General features: G+C 38.6%; 1 pseudogene; it reads right to left on the bottom strand.

The window, feature by feature from the left end:
* Positions 1–843: 843 nt before the first annotated feature.
* The window catches only part of LOC149244931 (large ribosomal subunit protein uL16 pseudogene), a 41,037-nt pseudogene continuing 20,135 nt past the window's right edge, over positions 844–21,745 (bottom strand).

Here is a 21,745-nt window from a genome sequence, read left to right as displayed (position 1 = left end):
TGAATGACTGAATTTTCTGGGTTGTATGGGACAAAGGACAGCATGAGATGGGAAATTGAATCAAAGACACAGAGTATTTCGTGAGGCAAGATAGGCAGGAGGTTTAGCAATCAAATTGAAGTAATATGGAGTGGAAAGACTATTGAGAGGTTGAAAAGGGCATAACCAATGAATCCTTTTCAAACAGAAGAAGACACACAGAGGATGAATGCTTTTCCCAGGCAGAGCAATAAACTGGATTCTACCTTTCTTACTTAAAAACATTCAACTGGAAATGATTATGAATGAACTGTAAAACATAACAAGATACGCATGAAACAGAAAGGACATATGCTAAACTCATACCACATGAATCTCATGAATCAGAGCTGCATCATTTTATTAATTTCCTGGCCAAAATGTGCAGTGAAGCGCTAAGTTTTCTTTCGCACCTTTCCCTGAAACTCCAACCCCTTACAAATGATTTACAATACATTACATAAACTCAGAGGTGGGAAAACAGATCGATGAAAATAGGGAGTTGTTTCAACTAAAATCATGAAAATAGAAAAAGATTCATTTATTTGTTCTAAAGACAAAACAACGTTACATTATTCCACTTGAAAATTTCTACTGACCAATGAAAAGGCGAAAATTGTAGCGCGAATCTCATTGAATCATGACTAAGGACAAAAATAGGCAATCCATTCCTATCTCTCTGTTGTGGTAGATATTCTTCGTTCTAAATTTGGCTTTCGGTCTTTGACTGTTCACCTACCTTTTTTCCGTTTGAATAAAAACTGTCTTTTAATAAAAATGGTTTTGAACTAAGATTTCGCCTTTAATAAAGGGAAAAATGTATTGTCAATGAATGATCCCCGCTGCAATTTTGCTAAACTCAACAATATCTCCTTCAATACCAACGAACACATATGGATCATGATCTGGCTTGACATATGCTTGCCGAGGACGTCGGTTGGACAATCGACTTTGGCAACCAAGCAAGTTGGCATGCACACAATCGGGAATAATTATGTTTTCAAACTTCCACTTCAAGTAGTCAGCTCCGATATACTTGGTGAACCCCCTAAACAACGCATATAACAATGAATTATTTTCTGTTGACCATAATTATCTGTCTGACAGGGAATTTTGACTTTGGCATGATGTGGAGCTTCTTGGACATGATTTGAGTGGTTGTCCCTCCATAGTAAAGGAGCATTTGGCCTATGGCCCCGTGTGCACAAGTCCCCTGCAGTTTTCCGAATGCTCCTCTCATACCAGTTTGAAGCCTCTCGGCTCCGGCGCACAAAAGCATCTTGTTAATACGGGGAACATGGAATGGCTACAGACAAACACGCAGATGGAACGCATCCTTTCTGGCGAACTTGGCCATGTACTTGTTACAAGCAATACGGGCCGCTTCCAGCGCCTCGCTCGTTACATTATATTTCTCCCAACTCACCAGGCGAACGCAAAAAGGAAACTCGTCGGCTGCTCTTTTCTTGGCACCAACATCGTATATACGGATTTTGAGATTTGGAACACCCGACAGTATCGAGATTTCGGGTAGGGCTTGTTCTTAATCTGACGATAACATCTTGTTGAAACATCCTTTATAATTTACAACAGTGAGCCGAACGCCCGTAATGGAGATGAATCCTTCATGAATAAAAACAATGATACGACACACCTGCAGTTAGGGAGCATAGGATATTGAGTTAGTTTGAAATTTTGATGAAGCGGTGGTGAAAAACTGGCTTGTCAGCCCTGTGCGCCGCGCGCACACCCAGTGCGTCGTGCGGGCTGTATGCGCCGCGCTCGTTGGAAAATACACAGTGGCAGGAGGCCCTGTGCACTGCGACCTCCCAATGTGTCGCGCCTTCTCCCAATGAGCCACGCGCACTCCAAACATACAGTCTCAGCTTTAAACTCACAGTTTTGGCTTTTTCACAATTCACCTTGGCTTCTTTACCCTGGAACATATTTTGGTTGGAATTGATGAAGTCGAAGAATCATTATCTATAGTCAAGTCCTCTCTGCATGGGAGGGAGATTTGCTGAGCTTCACATGATTCTCTTTTCTTTGCAGATGAGGGGGAAAGTCAGGCACGATCTTTCCATAGCCTTTGAGGCGTTATGACCATCAGCAAGCCACAACCCATCATTTTCAAGCCTGATATGACTGACGCATTTGTTGGTGGTAACCTCCAAAAGTTGTCTTGTGAGAGCATGCCATTCATTTATCAATTGAGCTATAAAGCTGAGAAGAGGGAGACAAATCATGAAAAATCCAATATTCTTATGGTCAAACGCAGCATGATCTGCAGCCAGAAGGACCAAACACAAAGCAAAAAATCCTGCTTCACATGAAACAGAGATGATCTCCAAAAACTAAATTTGCTTCTCCACGTTTTCGCTTCGGTTCTCTGATGTTATTTGGCGTGCAAATGAAATGTTGGAACACAAAAATGTCTCTTATGACAGGGATTTTATTTTTGACTTGTGCACACCCACTTTCTGAACTTTGGCACTTTTGCATTTAATACAACTCTATCTTTTGGTTTCCTCACTGATTTTTTGAGCTTGAATGATGGCTTTTCTCGGTTGATTTTTGCAGGGATGGTGGCATCGGATTTCAGCAAAAAATGACTAGAGGTTGCATTTGAACATTTTCAACCGAACAACCTTGAAAATATACATGGCAATTATTTCAAAAGACGAAAAGACGACTTTTTCTTCAAAACAGGGTTTTGAAGAAAAGTCATGATCAATCAGTATGACAATGAAATTTTAGAAATGAAAACATATTTTGAACCTCCCTCTAGCCTGCTGGCATTATTGGACATTTTTGAAGACCAAATCGACTAACCCTAGACCTAGTGACTGAAATGACTCTTGCTGACCTAGTCATCAAACAGGACTATAAATGACTTTAAAATTGATTCGACAAACAGACCTAAACCAACAAGATAAGGCATGAGGGGAATGAGTAACAAGGCCCTTCCGTCAGATAATGGCATGCCCCTAGTGGAATTCAATGGAGTGAATCGAGCGAGACACCTAAAAATGAAATGCAAAAAGAGTTTTGATCTCTGACGAAGGGATATAAAGACCGACTCTAACATAACACAATACTTTGAATATTACCGTGCCGATAGTGTAATTCTTCGGAAATGATACAAAGCCTGTTTATAAGTCGTGACTATGATTAAAAGCATCGATAGTGTATTTTGTTCCTTTGGAACAAAATCCTCGCAGATAGTGTATTTTGCATTGAAAATGCAGTTTCCCCATTTATTAAAGCGCCGATAGTGTTTTTGTGTAATCCTATGGATTTACAGTTCCGATAGGAACAGAAGCGGTTTGTTAATTGTGGACAATAACCAGAGTTGGAGTGATCAGAGGGAAAGTACATGAAGCATTCAGGCAAATAATAGATGACTGATACACCTGAAGAAAGAGAAAGAAGAATTCAGCTAGATATTGAAGAAATTCAAGCCAGATTTTAGAGGTTGTCCATATCGCCTGCACCCAGGCCACCATTCTTGCACTGCTTGGTGAATTTCTTGGATCTGTTCAATGAAATTGGTTGCTTTGTCCACATCAATGTGTCCATCAACTACTATGTCTTTACTAAAGACAAAATCCAAGGGAGACTTTGGTATAAAACCAAAACAAGTCTCAAAGGGAGATCTCTGAGTAGAAGAGTGCTTGGCACGGTTGTAAGCATGTTGCACATAACACAAGTGTTCATCCCAAAGCTTGGGATGCTTGCTGCAATAGCCTCTGAGCAACTGGATCATTGTCTTGTTGACCACCTCTGTTTGACCATCTGTTTGTGGATGAAATGGTGTGCTCTTCTTCAATCTGGTGTCCATCAACTCCCATAGACTTGACCAAAACTTCCCAACAAATCGGGAATCTCGTTCAGATACAATAGAATTGGGTAACCCAAAATGAACCTATACATGCCGAAAGAACAACTTCGATGTTTGTTCAGCTGTAACCTACTTGTTACAAGGTATCAAAATACACATTTTGTTGAACCTATCCACAATAACATACAAATAATCATGACCTTTTCTAGATTTTGGCAATCCCCCAACAAAGTCCATGGAAACACTTTCCCAAGGACGAGAAGGAACTGGAAGTGGGGTGTACAAGCCTAATTTTCTATTACTGGGCTTGCTTTTAGCACACATGGTACACCCTTTAATATATCTAGAAACTGTTTCATGCATTCTTGGCCAATAACAGAACCTTTGTAGCTGTGCAACTATTTTACTTACACCAAAATGACCTGATATAAGAGAAGTATGTGCTTCTCGGATTATGTTAACTCTTTCAGTTTGTGGAATGCATAACTTTCCCAAATGATACAAGAGTTGGTCCTTAACATAATAATCCAATTCTTCTACTTGTTTTCCATGACTTAAAGTTGCATATACATCTTTAAAATCTACATCTTGAGCATATTGTTCAATGTAGCTTTCATGCATTATTGAGTTATGCTTAAGTATAGTAGATGCATTTATGATTGGTCTTGATAGCATATCTGCAACCTTATTGTGTATGCCTTTCTTATATATGATGACAAGATGAAAATGCTGTAGGAAACCCATCCACCTATAATGTCTTGATTGCTACAATTTAGTTTGTGAGTGCAAATATTGAAGTGGTTGATGATCTATATGTATGATTGTTTCCTTACCCATTAGGTAATGTTTCCACTTTTTCACACTTTGTACTAATGCATACAATTCTTTATCATATGTGGGATAATTAACTATTGCAGAAGTAAATGTCTCAGAATGATAACATATGGGTTTACCATGTTGCATCAACACTGCTCCCATGGCATAGTCACTGGCATCTGTTTCAATCTCAAATGGTCATTGAAGATCTGGCAGTTCTAGTAATGTACTAATTTTTTCTTTTAAGGTGTCGAAGGCTTTCTGCTGTTTGCCTCCCCACTAAAACACCTTGTTCAATCCTGTTAAATCATGTAATGGAACTGCAATCAAGGAAAAGTTAGCAATAAACTTTCTCCAATATTGTGATGCTCCTAGGAAACTCCTAACTTCTATAGCAGATTTGGGTTTAGGCCAGTTCACAATGACTTCAACCTTAGAAGGATCTATCTTCAATTCACCACCCCCTACAATATGACCCAAATAATTTAAAGATGTTTTGCCAAATTCACATTTTGATAACTTCACATAGAGATTTTCTCTTTTCAAAACATCTAAAGTCTGTTTTACATGCTTCAAATGTTCTTCCCATGTTTTACTGAAAACAAGAGTGTCATCTAAATATACAATTACAAAATCATCAATAAAAGGTCTGAGTACATCATTCATAACTCTCATGAAAGTGGCAGGAGCATTAGTTAAGCCAAAACACATAACCAGCCATTCATACAGCCCTTGCTTTGGCTTTAAAGTAGTCTTCCATGCATCTTGTTCTGCAACTCTGACCTGATGATAGCCACTATGCAAGTCTAACTTGGAAAAGTAAACTACTTCTTTCAACTGATGTAATAGATCATCAATGCAAGGAAGAGGATAACGATTCTTGAACGTTATTTTATTTAGTGCTCTATAATCAATGCACATCCTCCACGAACCATCTTTCTTTCTCACCAGTACGATTGGGGATCCACATGGTGATGTGCTTGGTCTTATGAACCCTTTATCGAGTAGATCGTGTACCTGCTTCTTGATCTCTACATTCTCTAAAGCAGATAACCTGTACATTTCGATGTTATGTAATGGAGCATCTTGCTGCAAATGAATATCATGTATTATTTCCCTTTTGGGTGGCAGACCTTTAGGTTCTTGAAATAGGATATCATATTCTAAAACAACTTTAACTAAATCAACTTTCTGTTTAGCATCACAGCCTTCAAATACATTAGTTTTATTAGGGTTCTTTTCCTTTACAACCATTAGTAAAAATTGCTTGCATGAATTTACAATTCTTTTCATCTGCCCTGAGTTTATGAGAGAATAGTTATTTTTGAGTTTATGAGCTCTTACAATATATTATATTCCATCTTTAGTGAGTTGAAACTTATTTTCAGCTCTATATAAAATGGATTTTCTATCATACAAGTAAGGACTTCCTAAAACAATACCACATATATCCAAGGGAACTATATCTAACTCAACCTCATCTACAAATGTTGACCCAATAGCAAACCTAAGTTTACATTGTCTAGTCACTTGTAGCTTTGCTTTATCACATATCCAACCTAATGGATATGGCTTCTTATGAGGTGTTGTTAGTAAGCCCAACTTCTTTACAATTGTTTCAGAAATCAAGTTTACTTGTGATCCACTATCAAATAAAGTATCAATCTTTTGGTGCTTGGAAATAACTATAATATGAAAAATCTCATGTCTTTTCCTCTCATTATCTTCATTATCAACAGATTGTGCAGATTTACTTGTAGATGCTTCAGAATTTTTACCTTTTATACATGTGGCTATCACTGTTGTTTCATCACCTGAGTTTGACCCCATGTCTTTCTAAATAGCAGCAGCAGTCTTCTTCTTCTTACTACCAAACTCCTTAGGTTTCAGCTCTGGATGCAAAGACCAGAAGTGTGCATCATCGTGTCCATCCTTCTTGCAGTGAGTGCATTAAGGTTTGTCCTTCTGTACAGCGTTTTTCTTCCTCTTCTTCCATTTCAACTTCTTATTTTCCTTGTTCTTGCTTTCAAAGGGTTTTGATGATCCCCCAATCTTTGGGTTCACATTCTTGCCTCTAGCTTCTAGATGTGTAGCCTAAACTGATACATCATCTAGGCTAGTGGGATTAAACATGAGAATGGTGTGCTTCAAATAGCTATGCAGACCACCTATATACTTCAACAAAGTTTCAGGTGAGTCTAGAAATATGCCTAGAGTTAAAGCTCTTTTTCTAAATTCCTGGGTATAACTTTGTACACTTTGGCCCTTTAAATGGTGAAGAGTTTGCCAACTCATCATTGCTTTTTGCATATAAGCTAGAGGATAGAATTTTTTTTTGATGGCAGAAACAAATTCATTCCAGGTAGAAAGAATTTTACCATGTATCTTCAGATCAACTTGTGTCTTGCCTTCCCACCACACTAGTGCAGTTCCTCCAAGGCGAAGGCTAGCCAGCTAAATCTTTCTCCGTTTTGAATCAATGTTATGCACCCTGAAATATACATCAATCTGTCTAATCCAGTTATCTAGCTTTTCTGCATTTAGTTCTCCATCATAAATTGGCAAATCAAACTTTACATCTAATTTAATCAAAGATGTTTTCTTCTTTTTCTTTTCAGGGCTAGGAGATGAGGATGATGAAGGAGATGGTGGAGGAGATGATGGAGGAGCATTTTCCCCTTTCCCTTTGCCCTCTAGAGGGGCATCTAGAGAAGGTTCCTCTGCTCCTTTGTCTTGTTTGGGTGTTGAAGTGCTTTCACCTCGACGCTTCTTAGATTCCTGATACATCTCTTCCACCATGGCTTGCATGGCCATAAAATTGTCCATGAACTGAGATTCTGATTCCAATGGAGTTCCTTCTGTCATTCTCCTCTAAGGATAGACTCTTCCAATTTCTGGATTAGCCTCAACAAGTTCTCCTTCTCCTATTTTGAGCTTTGACATAGTTAGCATTCAAAATCCAGCACAAGCTTGTCTAACCTTAGAAAACCTAAAGCTCTGATACCACTTGATCTGAAAATGAGATCTTAGATTAATATTAAGGTATTACAGACTCATGTGTAGGATTTTCCTATATTACTTAGTGCAATGGATCGAAAAGATTGCAAATAATATAGACAATGCGCAGTTAGAGAAACATAATAGACACACACACATAACACAACAAATAATCAAGGAGTTCACCCAAAACTCTTGGGCTACGTCTCCTAGTCCAACTTTCAGTGGTGAACTCTCTATTATGTCTTCAAGAGTAGAGTTTTTACAAATGTGAGCTAAAATTGAGTCTCAACACAACAAGAACAAACAACAGGGGTTGACTTGAATCCCTCAAGTCTTTATGAGTACACAAACTCTCCCTCTCACTCTCTGTCTCTATTTTCTCTCTGTCTCAGCACTGCCAACAACATTGAAGCTCAAAATCAATCACCACTGCAATACAACCATTGCATTAACCAATCATTAAATACTCAATCATCAATCTCTGAATCACTAAAGACCTGTCACCAAAACACAGAGCAGAACCCAGAACTCTGCAACAACCACTAGAACCACCTGCAAATTCAGATATCATATTTCATCATGTATATGCTACTCTAATGAGCTGAACCAGCATGTATACATGCTTTTTCCAAAGCGAACCCGCGTACAAATCTGCAAATATTTACTCATAACTTTGCAGCTATTCCAGACATCAGCCATACCCAGATCATAACATTTATAGAATAAAATATGCGTCAGTAATTCATATCTAGTCTATCCATGATCAAACCACATAATGATAAAACATTCCAAGCCTTAAGATCCCAATCCATCATCCATCATCATCCACATAGGTGCATCCTTGGTTCAGATTAAGTAAAGCATCACAAACGCATAACCTGCATACTGGATCTCACAATTCATCAGATATTCAATCCTTGCACACCTTGCATGCCTTGGCCTAATGATCTTCTCCTCCTTATATAGTTTTAGGCCTTTCTCAATACCATGGACCAAAACCACTTAGGACCAATACCTTGGACCAAATACCTAGGGTCAATACCTCGGACCAAATACCATGGACCAATACCATGGATCAAAATACCATGGACCAAATACCTTGGACCAAAACTTAGTTTCCTAAGATATACATGTTTTTCATGCTGTGAAAGTGTGTGTGTACGTTATACGCTCATTTTGGTCTGTTAACCCATGTGTATACGCTTTTCTGTCACGGTGAACCTACGTATACCTCTCTTTCTTCATTCTCTGTAGTCTGATCTGTAATTCTTTGCTACTACACTGAGAACTGTCATCTGAGTGAGTTGCCATCAAGGACAACACCTGTATCATAATGCCAACAATCTCCCCCTTTGGACTTGATGGCAACAACCACACCAAGTCACTCTCCCCCTTTGACATCAAGGGAAAAGGGTGGACCAAGATATTCTCTCCCTTTGATATACATTATGTTGTCCATGCTCCCCCTGAGTACATGCTAAAATCTCTAATTGGGCTCCCCCTTTGTACATGCTTAGATGCACCAAACCGTCCATGCTCCCCCTGAGCACATGCAGAGTCTGCAAAAATATTTTTCAAAAGAATAACATGACTCTATAACTCAACTAAGTGAGTATGACCTTCCTATCACCAATGACTCATACATACATCAATCTCCCAACCAAGTGGGGATATACCAAATTTGACTCATCTACCCAACCAAGTGGGGATATACCAATTGTTTATACATGTCAAAAACAAGAAACATTACATCATCCTTCCCATGCATAGTGGGGTTACAAATCAAATTATATACATGGCATTTATAACAAGGACAACTGATCTAAACAAGATCATGATAGTCATCAGCAACTATCATACACCATATGATCTGCACCATCAGCAACATCAGGATCAACAACCTGTACATTTCCATCATCCAAAGAGTCACCTGAATCAAAACAATTATGTGGATTAAGAAATATAAGCATCTTCAAGTACCAAGATCTTCTAACATAATGCCAACAATGCATTATTTGAAGCATATGCTCCCCCTAAACATGTTCCATCTATTCACTGTCAAATCTGATCATGCATATATCAGCAAGAAGTATCAAGGCATCATCATCAATAAGATATATATCAAGTTAACTTGTGAGGATCAAAAGCACTTCTAAATAAAATCTTATGAGTACCAACACATTTCCACACATCATAAGCAGATTGTAACCATCATCAAACAGAGCAGATAATTGACTAAACCATATCAGACCCCTTTTCCTGAGTTTGTCTGACTACTTTTCCTCAAACTAACATATACACGACTTTGCAGCTTTGAACTCACGTATATACGCGACTTGTCTTCATGAAACTTGCATATGAGATTTAGAACATTGAAGCTTCATACTTTCAGCTCCCTCTGAGTCTATTATGTCTGTACACTGTGCCATGCCACATTTTTCTGACTGTACTTCCTTCTTCTTCCATATATTTGACTATGATGATGTTTTCCCCTTTTGGTATGGTGCCCAAAATCTTCTCCTGCATTCCTTTGCTATATTTCCAAGCTTGTTACATGCATAACATCTTACATGTTTCATATTCCTTCTATAGCAGTCAATGGATTTGTGACCAAACATATTGCAAGAAAAACAATATCCCTTAAAGTACCTGGAAGATGATGATCTTTCTGTGCGATAGTCTTGAACCATTCTACTTCTGCATCTTGCCGCAACATGTCCAAGATTATGACATACGTAACACTCAACATTATGCATCTGAGAAAATAACCGACTATCACTTCCATAGTTTGGAGTAAAAGGTTTTCTTTGAAGAATTTCTTTCCTTGGTTGATGATGGGATTGACCATTCATCTCCTTGTTGAGAATTTCACGATTCTCATTAGAGTTCCTTGCCTCATCTTGTGAGCTAGATTCATCTTCAACAGATTCATGAAAACCAAGACCCGTTTTGATGGTAGGAGACCTTTGACTACTAAGAATATTATCCAAAATCTTAGTATTGTCTTGAATTCGTAACAGTTTATCCTTTTCTTCTAATTTACCTTTTAAGATATTTACCTCAACCTGATGTTGTTCTTCCTTTTCTAGATATTTCTTCTTCAATATTTCTTCAGCCTTTCTTCCTTCTTCCACTTGCTGCCTTAATTTGAGAATCTCATTTTCTTGTTCTTTATCGGCTTGAGGTAGTTCTTCATTTTGCTTATTTTTTAATGATATCACTTCATCCTGCAGCATTTGATGTACTTTCAAGGCACACTCCAGTTGAGCTTCTAATCTGGTAACTCCTTCTTTGAGGGCACACTCCCTTTTGTTAAATAGATCTTGTTGATCTACGATTTTATCTGATGCTTCATTTGCCTGTTCATCCTAAGGTGATTTGGAATCTAAATGCTTGCTTCCATCTAACGTCCAATTATCTCTCCTGTTGTCACTGTTCCTTTGGGTTGTGTTCTTCTTCTGAGGTGCTTTCTTCTTTGACTTCTTTCCCATTGTTTCTATGTATCTCCTTCAAGCGATCAAGCTTCTACCAAAGGACCTGCTCTGATCCCAATTGTTGGAAATAATACTGAGAGGTGGGGGGGGGATGAATTAGTATTAGTCAAGTCAATAATCTTTTTCTTTTTGCATACTCAAATTCATATATGCTACTTCAATGAAGGTAACCCACGTGTACACGCAATTGTGTTTAAGGAAACTAGCGTATATCCAACAAACTTATGATTCAGTTAATTCATCATATGTTGATCTTTCAATCAGTGCATCAGTACTTCATTAACCATATAAACAATAACCAAGTGCAATAAAAATAGAATAGACCATCACACATAAGAAACACACATGAACACCGTGATATAAGGTGGAAACCCAATGCGAGACAAAAACCACCTGCTGTTGTCTTCCTTTTAATATAAGAAAACCTGTTTACAATCTTGTACTGGCGCAGAATCATACCAGTACGTAGACCCACCTACAAAAGGCTACAACCTTCTCTCGTTCTCTAGCTACTACTGGAAGGGAGCTACAACCCCCTAGCTCTTGTACTAGCCAATATGTTTACTAGTACGTAGGCGCCGGCCTGCTGAAGGCTCCAACCTTCACTCATTCTCCAGCTACTACTGGAAGGGAGCTCCAACCCCCTGGCTCTTGTACTGGCCGATATGTTTACCAGTATGTAGCCTCCGACCTACAGAAGGCTATGACCTTCTCTCTTCCTCCAGGGACCACGTTTCATAAATTTTCATACTGGATACTCCTCGAACACAACACCATAATCTGAAGGCCACATTTCATCCAATTTTCATACTGGACCCATCAACAACATTGAAGCTCAAAATCAATCACCACTGCAATACAACCATTGCATTAACCAATCATTATATACTCAATCATCAATCTTTGAATCACCCACTACTGAATCAATGAAGACCTGTCACCAAAACACAAAGCAGAACCGAGAACTCTGCAACAACCACTAGAACCATTTGCAAATTCAGATATCATATTTCATCATGTATACGCTACTCTGATGAGCCGAACTAGCGTGTATACGTGCTTTTGCCAAAACCCGCATAAATATCTGCAAATATTTACTCATAACTTTGCAGCTATTCTAGACATCAATCATACCCAGATCATAAAGTTTATAGAATGAAATATGCTTCAGTAATTCAGATCTAATCTATCCATGATCAAACCACATAATGAGAAAACATTCCAAGCCTTAAGATCCCGATCCATCATCCATCATTATCCACATAGGTGCATCCTTGGTTCAAATTAAGCAAAGCATCACAAAACCATAACCTGCATACTGGATCTCACAATTCATCAGATATTCAATCCTTGCACACCTTGCACGCCTTGGCCTAATGATCTTCTCCTCCTTATATAGTTTTAGGCCTTTCTCAATACCATGGACCAAAACCACTTAGGACCAATACCTTGGACCAAATACCTAGGGTAAATACCTCAGACAAAATACCATGGACCAATACCATGGATCAAAATACCATGGACCAAATACCTTGGACCAAAACTTAGTTTTCCAAGATATACGTGCTTTTCATTCTGTGAAAGTGCGTGTGTACGTTATACGCTCCTTTTGGTCTGTTAACCCGTGTGTATATGCTTTTCTGTCACGGTGAACCTGTGTATACCTCTCTTTCTTCATTCTCTGTAGTCTGATCTGTAATTCTTTGCTACTGCACTGAGAACTATCATTTGAGTGAGTTGCCATTAAGGACAACACCTGTATCATAATGCCAACAACCGATTGAAGCTTCGGAGTTCAAACGGGTACTTCTTCATTTGTTCTACTTTGAAATCTGCTTGCTTGATACTCTGGATCTCATATAACCCAATCCACAATGGAAGATCAGGCCAAGGTGCCTTCTTCTTCCGCTGCAGTCTAGCTATCAATCCTGTTGAGATGTGATATGTTATTTCCTGCATGACAAGTACGTCCAAGGCAAACTTTGGCAGAACATGCAGAGGCTTCTCTGCACTAAACATTCAGATGAAAGTGCCAGCCGGCGAGGCATACTAATCTGCAATGCCTAACAATGTGTTGAGGCAAATTAATTACCTATCATTTAATTGTCAAACCAGGGTTTTCGTAAAACTTGTGAAGCATGCGTGCATTACATATGCTAGAAATTAACTTTCAATTTAGATCAACCTAACTACAAAACCAAATAACGACAAACCAAATTCTCCTATTCTAATTCAACAATCAACTCAAAAGAAATTATAGTACAGCACGTGGAATTGAAATCTTAATCTTTAAATCTTGCAGGAATTGAAAAGCAGACCACTCTTTCAGAAATGAAAGCAAAAACAATCCTTCTTAACCTCTCACACAGGAAAAGATATGAAAGAAAATAAAAACAATTGCTCTTAACTTCTAGGTAGAAAGCAAATAAAAATAATTGCTCTTAACCTCTCACACGGGAAAAGATATGAAAGCAAATAAAACAATCACTCTTAACCTCTCACACTGGAAAAGATATGAAAGCAATAAATCTTAGTCTATGAAAAACAATAAATCTCACGCATTGTAGGTGGCCAATCCAAAAGCATGAGAGATGGTAAGCTGAGAGGCTCCCAGTGCAAGCATTACCAATCAAGGCGAACATCACTCATGAGCATGGTGCTAAATCTAAATTCCATTCATAAGTAATCTTAACTTTCCACCTGAGTATCTCCAACTTTACACATGCCTCTTGAGAGGAGAGGCTCTCTTATTTATACAAGAGTGAGGGATATCTTCTCAATAAATGCATATCCCTTAAATACCTAATAGAACCACACTTGTCTCAACCTATCCCTAAATACTAGAAACAAATCCTATGACTCATCAAGATCTCCATGATCTTTCTCCTTGGAACGTGGTCCACCTCTTGAGTTGAAATTCGAAATTGTTATTGGGAGGCCAAGTAAGACCCTTCTAGAACCTCCAAATAAGCCTACGCGTGTCACAAAACTCATAACACACACATATATAAATGAAACCATGTTAATTTCCTAGTTTTTAATCATAAATTCACTTTATAATACGTAAAATAAATAACTTTGGAAAATGATTATTCTAACCCATATGATTACTTGATGTAGGGTTTTAGGCTAGATAATTATGAAATGAGGGATAAATGGTTATGAAATGATGGAAATATGGATAGATATGGAAGACAATTTTGGGACTCAACATAATGCCTCCATTGCTTCCTTTGACATGTAGTGTGGATCCTGTTCGAATATCATCCTATACATCGAGGTGACAAAATGGTCAGACAATTGTATGATTACTCCTCTAAAGCTGCATTCAGACAACAACTTGAAATATGTGTTCACAATGGTCTTCGTCGGTGACCATGCCCACTCTAAGCACAGGAACTCATGTTGGGCACAAACTGCATCTAGGATGTACGCGGACATGCAAATATTTGCATGCATACCTTCGGGTGACTATCGAGCCTTCATGACTTGTTCCTTTAGCTGATGAGCCAGTATGTTAGACCAGTTACATGGTCTTCCTTCTCTAGCTAGTTGGTCCAGTGCGATCACCTTACTCTGAGGAAAGGTTTTAGTGCTTGCTTGGCCACACAGTCAACATTCGAATATGATCAAGTATTGGTACACCTTCCTCAATATCTGCGTCTTGTAGATCTGGTTGGGTGTCATCCTAAAACGGGCTGGATCCTTTACCCCATCATTCAGAATGTCTCTGGAGTGAGCTCTGTTGTTGGGCAAGCTGAACGAAGAGGTCATGACAGTTACGGGCCCAACCATCTCATACATCTCATCATAATCTCGTGCCCAAAAGGTCGCAAGCTTCATCCCACTAACACTGCTCAAGGTCATCATCTCGAGGTTACTGTGAGAGACGATACAGTGAATCATGTCCGTGCATGGGAATGCATGGTATCTGCATGCAATCTAGTACATGTCGGACGTGTGAATGTTCACATACACTTGACGGTCTTTGAGGTCTTCCCCAAAAGAGCTTGTGAATTTTTCATTAACCTCTTGCCACTTCAGTTTGATGTCCTTATCTAGATACATCTTCGTATCTTCATAGATCGGCAGACTAGAGGACTGATCTGAAATTATCATAAGTTAAAACTGATGTAGAATTGATTAGCCATTAATGAATTGAATGTTAACTGAAAGTGTGGAAACCAAGAGAACTGCTTGAGAATAAATACTTTATGACAGCTGATAAAACATAAGTAAGATGCATAACAGAAGTGAAAACAATAAAAACACAGCGATACCAGACAACAAAGTTGATTACGGAGTTCGTCCCTGATGGACTACGTCTTCAGGTCCGCTTTCAAGATGGGAGACCACTTTATTAGGATTGAAACAGAAGAGGTTGATTACATAGCAATTTGACCAAACTGAATGTGCACACAGGCACTTCTGGTCATTGTCAAAGGATATCTCTCTGAAACAGCTTTCCAACACCTATCACGGTTCTCAATTCCGACTCTAGATGTTGTTGTTACACTGAAAACAAAAACGACTATGACCTCCAGAACCTACATACAAAACCTAAAACCACCAATATCCATTTCAATGAGCAAAACCTCCTTTTAAAACCTTCCACATAGATTTGAACTCCTTCTGCTAAGTGTAGGAGTGAATAGGCTAAAATTAGGGGTTGGTTAATCTCGGTCTTACCATGTCTTGACACTTAGAGATTAGGTTACATGGTCTTTTAATTAAATCCACACCAAAACTGCAACAAAAACCCACTTTTAGACTTTGGATTAAACCATAACTGCTGGCGGCTTGCTGACTAGGCGGAGGAGGTTGACCACCTGCATGTGACTGTCACACTCTAACCACAAGCTGCCACCTCCATAGTCTTACTCCAGAAATTTCGGCTACTAATGCTCTGGTTATTCACATGGACAACGGTCTTCTCCAACGGTTATGATGTTGCGTTTAACCCAGCGGTTTCGATGACCACATCACTACTACCCCGCCTGCTCACATGAACATAGTTTCTCCTCGCGGTTCCTGCTATGGTTAACTACAACTGATATCCACCACCATAACTGCTAGTCATTCACAAGTTCACAGTTACCCCTCCGTGGTTCTGATGCGGTTACAATTACCTACTACCTGTAGTCGCTAACCCGTTCACATGTTCTTGTTGCGGTAAGGCTCCCCGCGTGGTTAGGTTGCAGTTTTAATGTTATGTAATATTTTAATATGTTTATAGCATATTCTGAGAGTTCAATACAAGGTTTTATGTGTTAGGTTTAACACAGTTGTAATGTGATAGGTTTAGAGCTTAGATTTATGCCTAGCCCTTAGGGTTAGGATTTTTAATGTATGGATTTAGGTTTCAGGTCTTTAGACTTAGGTTAAGTTTTTAGTCTTTTAGACTTTTACACACTTTGTTCTAAAAACCCTTTTACAACACATTTGTCACAATGTGAAATAAAACCACATGGCGATACTTGAATCCTTTTCGATAACTAACCCTGGAGGAACTGATGATGAAGACGTCGACAACCAAATTCTGCAAAGTGGATGACAACCACATGTCAACAACCCAAATCCTGCGAGGCGAACGACAGCACATGTTGATGACCAAATCCTGGCGAAACTAACGACAACCACATGTCGACAGCCAGGTACAAAAACCGTCGCCATGAAAACCATTAACATCACCTGAACAACCTGAACCATAATCAACATTGTTGAAACTGAATGACACCGGACTGAATTGTTGACGACGACATTACACCTATGTAACTGATCTGACGAGATCCTCCTGGATCAATCCTCTCCACTTGAAAGCTTTTGGACCACAAAAGTTTGACTAAACAAATAGTCGATGAGGGTAGAGCTCCCTCACTTTCCACCTTGCCCTGATGATGTACCAATACATTTGATCAATCACCTGAAAGTGATGACCCTGATGATGCTGACCATGGCACATTTTGGATCGGTGACCTGTTCCATCCATCTACAAGATGTACAACTTGCGACGATGGTCAAACAACCTGTTATGAACATGGAAATTGATTTATTTCCATGAAGAACCATGAGTTAGTGATTCATAATCATCTTTGAAAACAGTCTCTACAGGATATTGTTCAATACCATTGACATGTATTAACAATCTATTTTGCGGAATGACAGAGACAATCAAATATATTCTTGACATCAAACCAGCTACTTGACTTGACATACTTTCCTGCTTCCTGATTACTAAGTGAACTTGCTGCCATAAACCCATCAAACTGTAAGGTGAAAACTGTTGCAACTTAGTTTGTTTATGAAAGTATTGAATTAGTTGTTGATTTGTTTGAATCACTTTTTCCTTATTCATTAAATGATGTTTCCATTGATTAGAACTTTCCCATGATGCATAAGTTTCCCTTAAATACTTTGACATTGCTTTAGAAAAGGCTTTGATATGAAAACAAATAGGCTTCCTCTCCACTTGAAAAGAGGTTTCCAAACTGTTCGAAACATGAAATGGTGACACAATATAAGAGAAATTTAACACTGACTTTCCCCAATAGTGACCTGCATCCTTGTAACTGCTAATTTCCAAACTTGGACAGAATTGATTCATTCTGACATTAGGAAGAGGAGCTTTAGGCACAAACTGTAACTCATGTTGTATTCCCTGCTTATGAGTAATATGTTTGGTTTTACATAGAACTGAAATAGTTTATATCTCTTTGATCAAACTATCTTTAAGATGGGTCTCATAACTTGAACAAACATCATGTTGTTTCTTATGTTGTTCCTTTACACACATGATTACAAATCTTTTATTTGAACTTATTAGTCACTTCATCTGATTAGCATTAATATTCAAATAATTTTTACTTTGATGTGCCCTGACAATAAATTCAACCCCATCTTTCTTAAGGTGATATTTATGCTCTCTCCTGTAAAATACTGCATCACGATCATAAAGATAAGGACTTCCTAAGACAACTCCACATATGTCTACTGGAACCACATCTAATTCCACTTCATTAATGTAATTAGCTGTAATGGAAAATCTTAATCGACATTGTTTCGTGACTTTTATCTGAGTTGATTTGTTTAGCCATCCTAATGGGTAAGGTCTTGGATGATTCTGTGTTTCCAAACCCAAACTCTTAACTAAATATTCAGATATTAGATTGTCCTGAGATCCACTATCAAACATTGTATCTATCTCTATGTGCTTAGAAGTTATCCTTATGTTAAATAATTCAACTCTTTTATCCTCATTTGAAGGATTAATGTTTGATGAAGATGCAATAGTATTTGAACTTGAACCAGTGTCAGAAGTTTTACCTATTGTAATGATGCAAGAGCATCCGACCACCCTTAATCAAAAGTCAAATTCAAAACTATGGAGGAGGAGACATGGACAATCATGTAAATCGGGAGCAAATTTCTGTTAAAAACGAGCTAATTTTATGGAATTGATAAGTCTCGAGAAGACTTAATTTAATGTAATTATCTGCCATGTATGTGCATTGAGAGATTTAGGCAATTCGTGGGAGGAAAACGTGATCTAAGATGATCCACGACTTTGTAATTTCTCTATAAAGAATCTGTGTGTGTGAGAACAAAAAAGGAGAGAGTGATATAGGGAGAGCATAGACAGAGAGTGTGGATTCAATATAGTCGAGAGGAAAAATTGTGACTAAGGTTGAAATGCCTTAGAATGTAATCTTAATTCTGTGTATAATATAAATATGTGTGTTATGTGGAATTTGTGTGGTTGTATATTGTTTATGTGTCAAAAGAGTTAAATCCCGTTTATAGGTTTTTTGATCGACCATCGATCACTGTAAGGATCGATGGCAATCCAATGTTAAACTTGTTAACTGTTGTATGAGTGTCGTGGGTGTTTAGGTAGAGTATGACAGAGATAACACTATGTGATAACGAAATTCCATCATATGCGAACAAGTGTAAAGGGATCTGTTGGATCGATTAGATCGACAGATATTAACGGTGGAGGAATAAAATGCGAGATATAGAAGTGTACGGGTGTCCTGATCAAGGTTGAAGGCCCGCAATCGGTCTAAGCCATAGATCGCAAATTCAAACGCTTCTGTCGAAGTAAACTACGGGGGTTGAGCATTTGGTAAGCCGCGTGCTAGTTGAAGGGCCGCAGACATCGGATTGAATGGTATGATAAACGGTGGGGTTCAGAGATTAGTTTCGCATCGCAATATTTCATGAACCGTGGCCTGGAAGAATTTCGAAATGTGATCTGCGATCGGAGGATCCTAAGTGGACCCTAGAAATTCATGGACGTGGGTTTATTTCATTTGGAGTCTGGTCTTATGCATTTAGGTGGAACCGGCTTAGTTGGCAGGTTCTGTGTTATTCCGTTGTACGGTGATTGGTCGAGTTTTGTTTAAAATCCACCAATGTAACACTTCTGATTGGTATAGGTGGGCCATAACCCGCAGGTTCACGGTAAGGCGAATACGAAAACAAGGAAATTGCCTTTTGGTAGTTTTTCCTGCATCAAAGTGGTATCAAAGTAGGGAAAGGTTTCCTGTGAGTAGAAAGAAGATTTTGTGTGCAAAAAGGGGAAAGTCAACGTGAAAGTTAATGTGGGGCGAATGTTGTTCAATTGATGTTCAATTGTTGTTCAGTTGTTGTTCAATTGTTGTTCAGTTGTTGTTCAATTGTTGTTCAGTTGTTGTTCAATTGTTGTTCATTTGTTGTTCAATTGTTGTTCAGTTGCTGTTCGATCACAAATTCAAATGCTTGTGTCGAAGTCAACTACAGGGGTTGAGCGTTTGGTAAGCCGCATGCTAGTTAAAGGGTTGCAGATCGTCGGATTGAATGGTATGATAAACGGTGGGGATCAGTGATTAGATTCGCATCGCAATATTTCATGAACCATGGCCTGGAAGAATTGTGAAATGTAATGTGCGATCAGAGGATCCCGAGTGGGCCCAAGAAATTCATGGATGCGGTTTATTTCATTTGGAGTCTAGCCTTATGCATTCAGGTGGAACCGGCTTAGTTGGCAGTTTTGTGTTATTCCGTTGTAGGGTGATTGGTCGAGTTTTGTTAAAAATCCACCAATGTAACACTTCTAATTGGTATAGGTGGGCCATAACCCACAGGTTCACGGTAAGGCGATTATGAAAACCAGGGAAATTGCCTTTTGGCGGTTTTTCTTGTGTCAAAGTGGTATCAGAGCAGGGAAAGGTTTCCTGTGAGTAGAAAGAAGATTTTGTGTGCAAAAAGGGGAAAGTAAATGTGAAATTCAACGTGGGATGGATGTTGTTCAATTTTTGTTCAATTGCTGTTCAATTGTTGTTCAGTTGTTGTTCAATTGTTGTTTAGTTGTTGTTCAATTGTTGTTCAGTTGTTGTTCAATTGTTGTTCAATTATTTTTGTTTAATTGTTGTTCAATTGCTGTTCAATTGTTGTTCAATTGCTGTTCAATTGTTGTTCAATTGCTATTCAATTGACCACCTGCGTCATTTTAAGTGAAAGGAGGAGGTACAGTTATGTTGAAGATTGGTGAGTTTGTGATCTTTATATTGTCATACAGGTAGCGGCAGAAGAAGGTGAGAAGATTGCAGCAACCTAGAGCATGGAGTGCTCAAATGGTTCCAAAGAAGAGAGAACCAGAGAGATGCCAAAAGACTAAGCTCAGAGGAGAGAAGCTTGGTGAGGTATCGTGTAGCAGAGGAGACTGTTACTGCAGAGGTTTTGTTGCAGCTCACAGAAAGATCATGAAAGCAGTTCCACTGAGGAAGTGGGTAGAATTGTTATGGGATGAAGGAGAAGCATATGACCCAGAGGTCATAAATTTTTGTGCCTTGGGATTCTCATGCAGGAGCATTCAACCACCCTTAATCAAAAGTCAAAGTCAAAGCTATGGAGGAGGAGACGTGGACAATCATGTAAACCGGGAGCAAATTTCTGTTAAAAACGAGCTAATTTGATGGAATTGATAAGTCTCGAGAAGACTTAATTTAATGTAATTATCTACCATGTATGTGCGTTGAGAGATTTAGGCGATTTGTGAGAGGAAATCGTGATTTGAGATGATCCACGACTTTGTAATTTCTCTATAAAGAGTCTGTGTGTGAGAGAACAGAAAAGGAGAGAGTGATATAGGGAGAGCATAGACAGAGAGTGTGGATTCAATGTAGTCGAGAGGAGAAATTGTGACTAAGGCCGAAATGCCTTGGAATGTAATCTAATTCTGTGTATAATATAAATATGTGTGTTATGTGGAATTTGTGTGGTTGTATATTGTTTATGCGTTGAAAGAGTTAAATCCTGTTTATAGGTTTGTTGATCAACCATCGATCACTGTAAGGATTGATGGCAATCCAATGTTAAACTCGTTAACTGTTGTATGAGTGTCGTGGGTGTTTAGGTAGATTATGGCAGAGATAACACTGTGTGATAACGAAATTCCATCATATGCGAACAAGTGTAGAGGGAGTCATCGGATCATTTAGATCGACGAATATTAATAGTGGAGGAATAGACTGTGGGAGATAGAAGTGTACGGGTGTCTTGATTGCGGTTGAAGGCCCGCAATCAGTCTTAGTTG

This window comes from Pinus tabuliformis, chromosome 7, assembly GCF_031772625.1.
Source record: "Pinus tabuliformis cultivar Carrire ecotype Pingquan chromosome 7, CPIR1, whole genome shotgun sequence".
Lineage (NCBI taxonomy): Eukaryota > Viridiplantae > Streptophyta > Pinopsida > Pinales > Pinaceae > Pinus > Pinus tabuliformis.
Note: the sequence above shows the minus strand (reverse complement) of the source record. Positions and strands in the feature narration are given on the sequence as shown.